The sequence below is a fragment of the Micropterus salmoides genome, unplaced genomic scaffold, assembly GCF_014851395.1.
Source record: "Micropterus salmoides isolate LMB-PRFRI ecotype aquatic unplaced genomic scaffold, ASM1485139v1 Ms_hic_scaffold_2975, whole genome shotgun sequence".
NCBI classification, from domain to species: domain Eukaryota; kingdom Metazoa; phylum Chordata; class Actinopteri; order Centrarchiformes; family Centrarchidae; genus Micropterus; species Micropterus salmoides.
The window spans coordinates 1-12,861 of NW_024042234.1; the positions used below are offsets into that span (position 1 = coordinate 1).

At 41.1% G+C, this 12,861-nt stretch overlaps 1 pseudogene; it reads left to right on the plus strand.

The window, feature by feature from the left end:
- The first annotated feature begins 72 nt into the window (after nucleotides 1–72).
- On the plus strand, nucleotides 73–5,891 carry LOC119882203 (annotated as a pseudogene).
- Nucleotides 5,892–12,861: the final 6,970 nt, after the last annotated feature.

Sequence of the window (12,861 nt, forward strand, 5' to 3'; positions counted from 1 at the left end):
CCTAGAGAGCATCAGGGAGTGCGCCAGAGGATGGGCATGCCTGGGCCCTGACGGGCGGCGCTTCCCCTGGAGACTTTGTGCCAGGAAGCTAAAGCTCTCCCAGGTTTGTACTTCGTTTCTAGCATTAGTATGTATGTGTGTGTATGTTAACATGCATTATTCTTCCATAAAGAACAATTTAAGGCACCACAATATACAGAGCATTATCATTCATATCACAGAACATAATAGTAATAAAATGGTTGCTGTGTTTTTAATGGCGTCTGAAGGGTTATTTGAAGGAATAATACAGTGAAATGAAGTGAACATTATAATAATGTGCAATAGGCATTAAATAAAAGGTTATAATACTTTCATTCTACCTGCTGAGACCTTCTTAAATCGTTGATAAATTGTAATTACAGTCTACATGTGTTTGAAATCAGCTCCTTCACGTGTATGTTTCCTACTCTCCTCAGGCACGCGTGTACTATGAGGAGGCTCTCAGTGTTTGCGTGGACAGTTTCTCTGACACGCCGCTCCTCGCTCTCTTCACAAACCTCACTGCTATCTACCTGAAGCAGCGCATGACAGACAAACTGCCCAGACTCTGGAGAAGGCCAGTGCCCTGCTCCTCTGTCTACCGTGCCACACCTTCACCTCCACGGAGGAGGTCGAACTGCTCATGCTGCTCTTGAGGAGATCAGTGGTGATGGGGGACAACACCTGGAGGCTCGTATCTGCTACCTCATGTCCAGCCTTTTCCTGCTCCTGAAGAAGACTGACGATGCCCTTCCCTTTGTGGAGCGACTCCAGTTCCTCTCAGTGACTCTCTCTTCCTCCGAGGGGCGCCCCATAGTTCCTGTGGACCTCAACTGGCTCTTGAGCTGGCTCTATCATCGTAAATACATGCCTTACTTAGCACTGGCCTCTCTGAGCCTGGACTCAAGACAAGATCACTCCCTCCACGATGCTTTCCAGAGGATTGAGTTGTTTATCAGGAACTCTGTTCGCCTGAACCCATGCTGGAAGGAAGGAACCTCCTTGCTCCCTGCCCAGATTGTGGTTTACCTTCAGCAGGCCCTGGTTATAGCTGAGCAAGGGGAAGACATGAAGACCCAGAAGGACCTGTGTCAGGGCTTGGCCTCAGTCTACCAGCAGTATGATGCTCTAGATAAGGCAGTGCACTGCGCTCAACGAGCCGTGGAGACAGGAGGCCACATCAATGAGGAGGAGGGCTTTGAAGCTTCTGTGCTGCTTGGGTGGCTGCTGGGTTGAGGGGCCAGGCTGAGAGGGCCCAGAGTGTCCTGCAGCCACTGCTAACATCACTCCAGGTAGAGCAAACAATGTTATTCACCTGGATAACTAAAAATCTTTTGTAGAAGCACTTAGTTTAAAATGTATGTTTCACCGTTCCCCTATTTGATGTGTGTACATCTCTCTCCAGGGCACAGACAGTCCAACACAGCGAGGAGTGATCCACAACCTCTTAGCTTTGTCTCTGAGGCAGCAGGGTCGCATCCCAGAGGCAGGCTGGCATCTCTACTCTGCCTTGGTAATCTCCAGGGAAAGTGGAAACCAGAGGAACCAGGCACTGGCACTGGCCAATCTGGGCTGCCTGGCACTGGATGTAGGGGCATCTTGGGTAGCAGAACGCTTCCTGGTCAGGTCAGATATCTGTCTTATCATTTCTCCCAGGGAACCTCTAACTAAACAAAAAGAGTTTACAAAAACTTATTCATTGGGATGTTCTTGTATTACCAGATCCCTGTGTCTTTTTCTGGAGCTCTGGGAAAGCCCCACAGACGAGGAGCATGTTCAGACCTACCTTTGGTTGGGGCGGAGCTACAAAGACAGGGGCAGGAGTCAGGACATCCGGGCATGTTATGAAATGGGGCTACTAATTGCACTACATGCCAGAAACTTACACAGTAAGTACAATTAACACATTAAAGGGATAGTATGACTTCTTGGGTAATACCCTTATACCCCCTTCTTTGTTTAATCCATACAAACATTTAAGTGGAAAACAATGAGTTGGATTTGGGCAGAGCCAGGTGAGTTTTCCCCCCTGCTTCCAATCATTTTTAGTTAATCAAAGTCAAGAAAGCGAATAAGCGCATTTTCCTAAAATGTTGAACTATTCCTTTAAATAAGTAAAGTAATTTCCAATCTCTGTATAGATATTAACTCCTTTTCATCTGACTAAATAAGAGTATGACCAATACTGGATTATTGATGCTGATATCTGATATTTTGAGTTAAAAAAATCAGAGGCATATCTTCTTATTCGAGACTTAAGACTTGTACAGTATCTCACAAAAGTGACATGACACCGGGGAGGGAAAATGGCTAATTGGCCTCAATTTGGACATTTTCACTGGCTGAGTGATGTGTTATTTTGCGGGGACAGCAAATTTACATTGTTACAAGCTGTACACTCTCTACTTTACATTGTATCAAAGTGTAATTTCTTCAGTGTTGTCACATTAAAAGATTTAATCAAATATTTACAGAAATGTGAGGGGTGTACTCACTTATAACTTGCTTTTATACTGTATGTGCTGAGGTGGCATTTTACATTTGACAAATTATGTAATGACAAACTAAACAATCTCAACACATCATATTTGTACTATAATTTCTTTCTTAAATGCCAATACCAATATATCTGTGATAAGGTAAAACTATTAGCTAATATCAGCCATGCCAATGTACAGCAAAGGTCAGGCTCTAATTTAAATAGTTCTTATTCAATATCATAAATGTATCACTGTGTGTTTAGTCTCAGGAGCAACAGGTAACATATTTGCTGTATTTTCTCACAGGTCAGATGGTGGTGGCCAAGGTGCTGAGTCGACTGTATGCTGACGTGCTGCTTTATGGCCAGAGCATCGTCTACTATGAGCACTGTGTGTTGGTGTCCAGAGAGCTGAAGGACAAGAGGCTGGAGGGAGAGTATCTGGAAATCCTCAGCAGCCTTTATCTCTCACTCAACACTGAAAGGCGAGTTTCTGCTTCTCCATTCTCACTCACTCTTTTTCTCCATCCATGGTTTTCTATGATATATTTGTTTTTTGAGTAAGACGGAAACATGCTCAATTCTGGATTGTGGATTTCAGATCATCTCGAAAATCTCTGGACTATACCAAGCAGAGCCTGAGGATTTCTATTGATTTGGGCAAGAAAGAGGAAGAGTCAGAGACCTGGCTACAGGTGGGACGCATCTATTACCTCATCCAGGAGGACGAGCTAGCTGACATGTACCTGCAGGTGAGGAGCAGGGAATATTGACAGTGTGAACGGCGAAGTGGTTACATTTTTCTTGTTCTGCAAAGACACAGGCTTTATCACGATCAACTGATATACAAGTTCAAATAAAAACATTTCCTGACAATCACAAACATTACAAATAGCATTCTAATGTTAGATATAAAACGAAATACTGATTGAAATTAATAATAGATATGGTAATTTAATTGATAGGCAGCGGTGAAGACAGCACTGAGGATGAATGACCCTCACTTTGCCATGTGCATCTACGAGGAAGCAGGAGATGTCTACTTTAAAGGCCACAGGAACCGGATGGCTTCCCTGCCTTTCTACAGGGTAAGATGATGCAAAATAAAATGCATTGTGTTTTGTTGGTCTTAAAGCTACAATGTCTGTCATGAGGCAGTGTTATGATAAACCTCAGTAAGTTTTATTTTGATTCCGTTAATTTTTTTTTTCCCGTTCTTGGCACAACTGATCTCATTCAACTAGAATTATTCATATTTGGTTTCAGGATGGCAGTCTGCCATTTGCACGGAGCATCAACGACATCCATTCTGAGTACCGTTTGTTGAGTAAACTGACAGAGCTGTTGATGAACGAGGGAGAGCAGGAGGAGGCTCTGCAGTACGCAACACTGGCTATTGAGATTGCTGGCAAAACAGGCATGTATGAGGAGGCTCTAAGTGTTCAGGTGGACAGTTTCTATAGCATAGCATGGCCTATGGCAGAATCAGTGCCTTATGACTGTTAAAGATGACTTTTAAAGAGTATTGTAAAACAAGCTCCATTGTTGTCTTTCCTCAGGTGTGCATGTGAATGAGAGGACAGCCTACCACCGGTTGGCCACAGTCTATTACAGTCTGCAGCAGTATGAGATGGCAGAAAACTACTACCTCAAGTCACTGTCCTTCTGTCCGCCCGTCCTGCAGCACTCTATGGAGGCTCGCTACTACACCAAGGTCTACTGTCGACTGGGTAATCTCACTCTACACAAACTGAAGGTAAAGGAGGTGAATATATTTCTGTTAGCCTTTTTTAAAGAAATGTATACAGTATGTTCCTCAAATTAACATCCTGCTGAAATCTCTAGCTCATAATCTGTAACACAAATGTCCTCCACCAAAATCAAAAACAGTGAAACCTGTATTTACTTACAAATTTTCAAACCTTGAATATATGGGCCAATTTAAGAAATTGACTAAATCTCATTTATCTGAGGTATTCATGTTTGTGACGAAGCCAAGTGCATATCCTTGGTTGCATGTCATTCCCTCTCTCGCCTCATTTCCTGACATCTATTTAATGTCCACACGCTAATTAAGGAATGTTAAATCGCAACAAAAAAACTAACAAATCCTTTCTGACAAACACTGCAGTGAAACAGACTTACATTTCTAAATATGATTAGATGTGAAACACATAATGTATTATTGGATCATTCAATATATGTTTCTGAGAAAATTTATTAATGTGTAATCTGTAATTTTCTCAGTTATATGAATAAACTTTATTTTTAAACACATAAAGTGAAAAGTAACTGAAAAGTTTGGCTTGAGAAAATTATACATTTTTGTGTTTCTAAAATAAAACAAGAGGAAGTGGCTGTCTTGATAAACAAGATTTTTTTTTTGGCAGAGCAACAGTAACATTGTCTGTGCCTTTATCTGGTGGTCTTTTCACAGTACATGGTGTCGATCAAGCCTTCAAATGTAAAGACAATATGTTTAATTTAGATGAGACCTGTTGTGACCTCTTCTCTGTGCACCCTCTCCAGGATGCTTTTGATGCGGTGGGCTATTTCCAGTTGGCTCTGGCAGCGGCCCTGGAGGACCAAGCTAACCCTGAGGCTCTGTATGTGGTGTACATGAAGCTGGCCGAGATCCATGGCAATCATTTGCCTGATGCTCAACTGTGCCAAGTTTACAGACACAGAGCCCAGAGTTTGAGGAGAGTTCTGGCTGGCAAGGAAGGCGCTGCTCTTGGAGAGGAAAATGTGGACGATGCAGACGCAGAGCCTGGCCAAAAGAAGGAAAAGGACTTTGAGGCTGATGTGGAACGTACTGAATGTTTGGTTGAGAGAAACGGCATTTTCACATTAACACCTGAAAACGAAAACTGGTGAAGATAGCTCATTTCCAAGGAATTATACAATCCATAGAGAAACAGAGGACCAATACACTGACAGTAATATCGGAGATAATAACGGGAAAGAAGATCACAACATTAATCTTCCTGATACAGATGGCCCTTTTGCGGACGGCCCTGGGTCTGAGACAGAAACCATCGTCAGTCAGTCATACAGTGACAGTATTTTTACTGAGTCCTTTGATACAGCGAAGGAGCAGATCTCAGACTCCAGCAGTTCCACTGACACTTTACAAACTTGCCAGAATCAAACAAACGGCAAAGATTTTGATTTTGATACTGACCACAGCACGCCCAGTCAAATACCTGTCAATCACACAAGTGATGTCACAGGACACACAGAAGGCCAAAACACAGACTCTGTTATTCAGGACGAACAGCACACCTCCACCAAAGAAACAGATGCTCATGCAGATCCTATACAAAAAGATGTCAGTCAGTCTGATACTAGGCAAACAGAGACTGTTGCCCGAACACTGATAAAGCTGTAAGCATGGACAACACTTGCAACTACACAGAGAAAGACAAATCTGAGACTGGTGACACACACACGTGGACTTAGACGACGTCTACACAGAACCTCTTAGTGGCACTTTATGTTCTTCTCTGACATTTCCTTCGTCTGGTCACATGTTTCTTGACCAGCAGTCCAACGTTCCAGCCACATGGCACTTACTGTAGGAAAGATGAAGTTTTCAGAGATTTAGTGACTTAAAAGCATGGGCCTTTTATATAATATATTCTGTGGTTATTACAGTGCACTGTGCTTGTAAGATATGTTTTTCTAAATGCATTTTGTGTATCTCTGGAAGATGACTCAAAATATAAAGAATATTTTGTGTGCTGAGTGTTTATTTGTGCTTTTTTCCCATTCACATATGGTGGACTTGAGGTGCAAGCACCAAAAACTGGTACAAAACATGTACTAATGAACTAATCAGAGCACAAAATGGATCCGAAAAATGATCTTTTAGTCAGTCTCTCATTGCTTTTTGACTTCTCAGTAATTTCCCCAAACAGCTGCCCATAGTAGACTTTAGCAATATTACTTAAAAACGAGGACATTTTTGTGTTTACTACAGCAAGGCGGTATATGTGGTATTGACTCAAAACAAATATACCATCCCTGTGTTAGAGTAATAAAGTAATAAAGGAATGTGTCACCCATTGCAACGGTGTGGCTCACTTTATTACACTTTTTTAATAGTTTTTGGACAGCAATCGAGGTCGATAGCATAGCGGGATAAAATACATCAGGTATATCAGCTTTGGATACACAAACAATACTTGCTAGTAGGATCATTTTATTGTTGATTTTGGTCTTTTCATTGGTGCAGTCAACATTGTCAGTATGTCAACCTCCTCCCTAAATACCAACTACTATAGGGGATTATTTTGTGTCGCGAATTAATACACATTGGTGCTTTAGTGAGTATTTATGCCACCAGGACTACCACCATGGTGTCTATGACTCAAAATAAACTTTACTGTAACTCTATTGTAATGAAGGCACATGGCACGCATATTTAATTTATTTGTAAAATAGCAAGTTGGGTGATATTTATTCTAACTCTTGTGCAACTCAGCTGGGCTGCTGTGGTGCTACAGGAACAAAGCTGCTAGAGGCATGGTTTCAAACGAAGGAATTAATACATAAAACCCCTGGAGAGCATCTAGGCAAGGATGGCACTGACAGCAAGCAGAAGCATAGACGCAACAATCCACAAGTGGCTCACTGATTTTGAGTCACCTTAAAATTATTTTTTACAGGAAAAATTTGGAAGGGACTTGGATTTCTGCTCACAGCACACACACTCACTACACATCATTTCTCCAGTGTTTGTACAGCCATGTGGCGCTGCAGTCACAGGGGAAGAGGGAATCTATTTCCAATGTTTAGGAAATTTTTCATGTGTTTTGTCCAATGTTGTTTTTGTGCTTTGTGTGTCTGAGCTGTAATAGAGAAGGGAAGCAGCAAATTTGTTTGGACAATATATTGCCGTTTCTTGAAAGCGCCACGAGAGAGAGCTATCATGTTGATTTTGGGCTTTCTTGTAAAAGCCATCATGATGGTGTTGTTCCTCGTTTTAGCCAGAGGTAGGCAGTGAAAGACAAGTTATAGCTGCAGATTGCGTAGCATCAGCTTTTACAGCCACTTGGAACAGGTGAGACAGACAAGAGAAAAAGATTTCTGTCTTCTGCCTTGAAATGGCAGCAATCCAAGCTGAGCATAACAGATAGTGGCCTCTCAGTCACATGTTGGGCTTGGGTTCACCTAAAGTCCAATAATGACGTCCAGTCTACGCGGGGGGGGGGGGGGGGATCCTTGAATGACACTGTGAGAAATAAACTATTAAACTATAAAAAAGAAAACATTTCCTGACCGGATGAGTTTAAAAAACAGACATTAATATTAGTGATTTGGTCAGTACACATGGTGCTGCTTGAATTTAACCACACATTTGGAGAGAATAGTGTGTCTAATGGCATTTCTTGAATTACAGTATTAAGATATTAACTAGCCTACATTTTATGGAACTGGCAAAAGTAAGAGTTACAGTCCAGGCAAGGCCAAACAAAGGGGAACCGCTAAGGATTAAGTTGTTGTAAAGCAAGGAGCAAAAGGAAGCAATGTTTGCATACATGGTCTGACTGCTGAATACTGTTTCAGGGCTTCTTCCTTCCCCCCACAGCCATGTTTAAAACACGTCCAATTGTGCCAAAACAAGCAGTGAATTGTTCTTCCTTTTTAAGTATTCCCAGGGTTACTTTCAAATGATCTTTAGGGACCTAACAAGTTTACGCCCTTCACTTCATTGAAGACTCACTATATGTGGAAGTACAGAAGCTTGTTAATATCACCAACAGAAAAACACAAGGTTGAATAATCTCATGTGACCCAAAAACCCTGAGTGCATAAAATGTAGACTTGTTACAGTGGAATTTCTTTGGAGAGAGCGAAGAAACCCAACAAAATAAATTGGTAACTGGGCCGGTATTTATCATGCTTCTCAAAGTGCCATTTCAGTCTTAAGTGCTGAGAATTCATGAAATTTACTCCTAGTTTTAAACTTAAGAATAAAAGCAAGTTATAAAATTTCTCAAAGCTAAGAATCACTCTTACTCTCCCAGTTATTTAAGACAGCTCGAGAGGTCTCTCAAGTGGTTGCCTGATGATTTTGGCCCGTCACAACCATCAATAAGCCGAATAGTCATGGAAACAATTATAGCACATGCGTTTCATCAACTTCTCAACAACACCCACAGTAATCCGACAGAAGCAAACACAGTTCATGCAAATAGCCGGCAATACAGGAGCACAAGGCGCATTTGATGGTGCTCATATAAAGATAAACTTTTTAAAAATCTTTTATTTATTAATGTGTAGACCCATATCATAATGTATTATCTTGAAAATTCTTTATTGTTAAATGTGTGTTGAATACAAATTCCTCTTAGGAATTTCACCATTCATTGTGAATTTATCTGAGAGTATTCTTAAAGAAGGAAATCTATTTAGTGATTGGTCCTTGCCGACATCGTCATCCAAAATCCTGTGTCATAAATGTGCACTAAGACTGACACTTAAGATTTAGTCCTACAATTCAAACAAATTAGGACTATGATGCTTGATAACTAACTTTTAAGCACAGCTTTGAGCCATGAATGTTTTTACTCTTAAGTCAGTTTTTAGCAGTGTTCTTATAAGTAATTCTGAAAGCTTGATAAATGGGCCCTGGTGTTTAACTGGTCCTCCAAGCCTTCGATAAGGTAGTTTATAGCTCATGACAGCATGTGACTTCATGAATAGTCTCTTTCATGAAATAACCTTTCTAATGACTTCCTTCTAAAACAAGGGGATTGTCAGTGATCCTTCGTCATTCTCAGATTCAAAGACAACAGTTTCAAAAATCTAACCTCTAACTAGTCTCAAGAACATTCAGGAATATCCTAAAGACATTAGTCAACAGGGAGCATGTAAGGCCAAACACTTTTTTTATATATATCTATAAAATAATAGAAACTTGCTTTCTTGTCATGTCCCTTCTGAACAACAATTTGTCTGAAGCTCTTGTGACAAAAAAGTGCATTGAAAAGTAAAGCCTAGAAACTATTGAACTTTAAGCACTTTATACATCTATACCCATGTTTGCATATTCACCTGGAAGTCATGAGGACCCATTGACCTAAAACAACTGAGGACATAGCAAGGAAAAGCTGTTTTGAGTTAAATTGAAATAAACTGAGCAGTCAGTAGTTGAAACATATATCCTGGTTCCCGTCAGAACACGTGCTGCAGCATTCTGGATCAGCTGAAGAGTCTTAATGGACTTTTTCGAGCAGCCTGATAATAAAGAATTGCAGTAATCCAGCCTAGAAGCAACAAATGCATGGACTAGTTTTTCTGCGTCATTTTTAGACAGAATATTCCTGATTTTCGCAATATTACGTCATCGCAGCATTATTGTTCGGACACCACAGTGAAAAAAGGCGGTCCTTGAAATTTGCTTAATGTGAGACTTAAACGACATGTCCTGATCAAAGATAACACCAAGATTCCTCACAGTGGTGCTGGAGGCCAGGGCGCTGCCATCAAGGGAAACTATATCTTTAGATAATGCGTCACGGAGTTGCTTAGGCCCCAGAACAATAACTTCAGTTTTATCTGAGTTTAACATTAGAAAATTACAGGTCATCCAGGTTTTAACATCCTGAAGGCACATTTGAAGTTTAGCTAACTGATAAGTTTCATCTGGCTTGATCGATAGATATAACTGAGTATCATCTGCATAAAAATGAAAGTTTATGGAATATTTCCTGATAATATTGCCTAAGGGATATATAAAGTGAAGAGGATTGGTCTGAGGACAGATCCTTGAGGAACTCCATGACTAACTTTGGCATGCATGGTGGACTCATGTTAACATGTACAAACTGAAATCGGTCTGATAAATAGGACTTAAACCAACTTAGAGTGTTTCCTTTAATGCCAATGAATGTTCCAGTCTCTCTAGTAGGATTGGTCAATGGTATCAAATGCAGCACTAAGATCTAATAAAACCAGTACAGAGACAAGTCCTTTGTCTGATGCAATAAGGAGGTTGTTAGTAATTTTCACCAGTGCTGTCTCTGTGCTATGATGAACTCTAAATCCTGACTGAAAATCCTCAAATAAACTATTGCTCTGTAGAAAGTCTCACAGCTGTTTAGCAACTGCTTTCTCCAGGATTTTAGAGAGAAATGTTAGATATAGGTCTATAGTTGGCTAAAACATCTGGATCAAGTTTGGGCTTTTTCAGAAGAGGTTTAATTACAGCTACTTTAAAGTATTGTGGTACATAGCCTGTTGATAAAGATAGATTGATCATATCTAGTATAGAAGTCCTGACTAAGGGTAAAACTTCTTTAAGCAGCCTAGTCGGGATGGGGTCTAAGAGGCAGGTTGATGGTTTAGATGAAGAAATTATTGAAGTTAGTTGGTAAAGATTGAGGGAAGCAAAGCAGTCTAAACATATATCTTGTTCTACAGCTGTTTCTAAGGTTCCTGAGTTTAGAGATAAGTCTGTGCCAGTTGAGGCAGGTCTTGGTGAATTTTGTTTATAATAGTTAGAATTTTATCATTAAAGAAGCTCATGAAGTCGTAACTACTGAGAGCTATGGGAATACCTGGCTCAATAGAGCTGTGACTCTTCTTAAAACACTGTCAGACAGACATCTTGTATCTTGTTGCCCAATGGCGTGTAGTTCAGCAATACAAACTCAAAAGTTATCAAACAGTGGTCAGATAAAGAGGGATTCTGTGGGAACACTATTAAATATTCAATTTCAATACCGTATACAAAAACAGGTCGAGGGTGTGGTTAAAACAGTGAGTCGGTTCATGAACACTCTGAGAGGAGCCAATGGAATCTAACAGAGAGATAAACGCAGTACTGAAGCTGTCATTCTCGACGTCCAAATGAATATTAAAATCCCCTACAATAATAACTTTGTCCGTTTTAAGGACTAAAGTTGAGAAAAACTCAGATAGAATTCAGAGTACGGACCAGGTGCTCGGTACACTATAACGAAGAGAATTGGTTGCAGTGATTTCCAACTTGGGTGTGAAAGACTACAAGGCTTTCAGATGACTTATAATTTAGTTTAGGTTTAGAGCTGATTAGTAGGCTAGAGTCGAAGATAGCTGCAACTCCACCTCCTCGGCCTGTGCCTCGAGGAATGTGAGTATTAATATGACTGGGAGGGGTGGATTCATTTAGGCTAACATATTCTCCATCACCCAGCCAGGTTTCAGTAAGACAAAATAAATCAATATCATAATCTGATATTAGTTAATTTACTAGTACACCTTTAGAAGAGAGAGATCTGATGTTTAAGTCCACATTTAATTTTCCTATTGTTTTGCACTATTGCTCTTGTGGTTTTAATTTTTATGAGGTTTTTATGCACAGCTCCTCTTCTGTTTACCTTTGATTTAAATAATTTTGATGGTCGGGGGGCAGACACCGTCACTATGGGGTTTTCACTAAGTAACTCCTGAAATGGAGAAGCAGAGAAGTGTGTTAGACTGCGTCTCTGTGTAGGGATTTGGGTGGGTAACTGCTGAATAAGAAGGGCAGAGAAGTGTGTTAGACTGCGTCTCTGTGTAGGGTTTTGGGTGGGTAACTGCTGAATAAGAAGGGCAGAGAAGTGTGTTAGACTGTGACTCTGACTCCTGGTCTCAACTCTGGGTTGTCATGAATTTGGTCCACTAATAAACTTGGCCAGATTTCAAGAAATGAGAGCTGCTCCTTCCCAAGTGGGATGGATGCCGTCTCTCCAAATCAGACCAGGTCTTCCCCAGAAAGTCTGCCAATTATCTACAAAGCCCACATCGTTTGCTGGACACCACCTCGACAACCAGCGGCGGAATGACATGCGGCTATACATGTCATCACTGGTCAGATTTGGCAGGGGTCCAGAGAAAACTACGGTGTCCGACATTGTTTTGCATATGTACACACCGACTCAACATTAATCTTAGTGACCTCCGATTGGCGTAACCGGGAGTCATTACCGCCGACGTGAATAACAATCTTACTGTATTTACGTTTATCCTTAGCCAGCAGTTTCAAATAAGACTCAATGTCACCCGCTCTGGCCCCAGGGATGCACTTAACTATGGCCGCTGGCCTAGCTAACTTCACTTTTCTCAAAATGGAGCTGCCAATGATCAGAGTTTGTTTCTCAGCGGGTGTGTCGCTGAGTGGGGAAAATCTTTTAGAAACGTGAACAGGTTGATGGTACCCCGTGGGCTTTGAATGCTTACGACTATTCCTCCTTCGGACAGTCACCCAACCACCCCTTCCTGGCTGCACAGGGGATGCCGGGGGACGGCTACCACAGGCTAACTCAGGCCGTTCCGTTGGCTAGCTACAGTAGCTAAAGACTGATCTACCAAGGTGCGGAGCCAGACTTCTA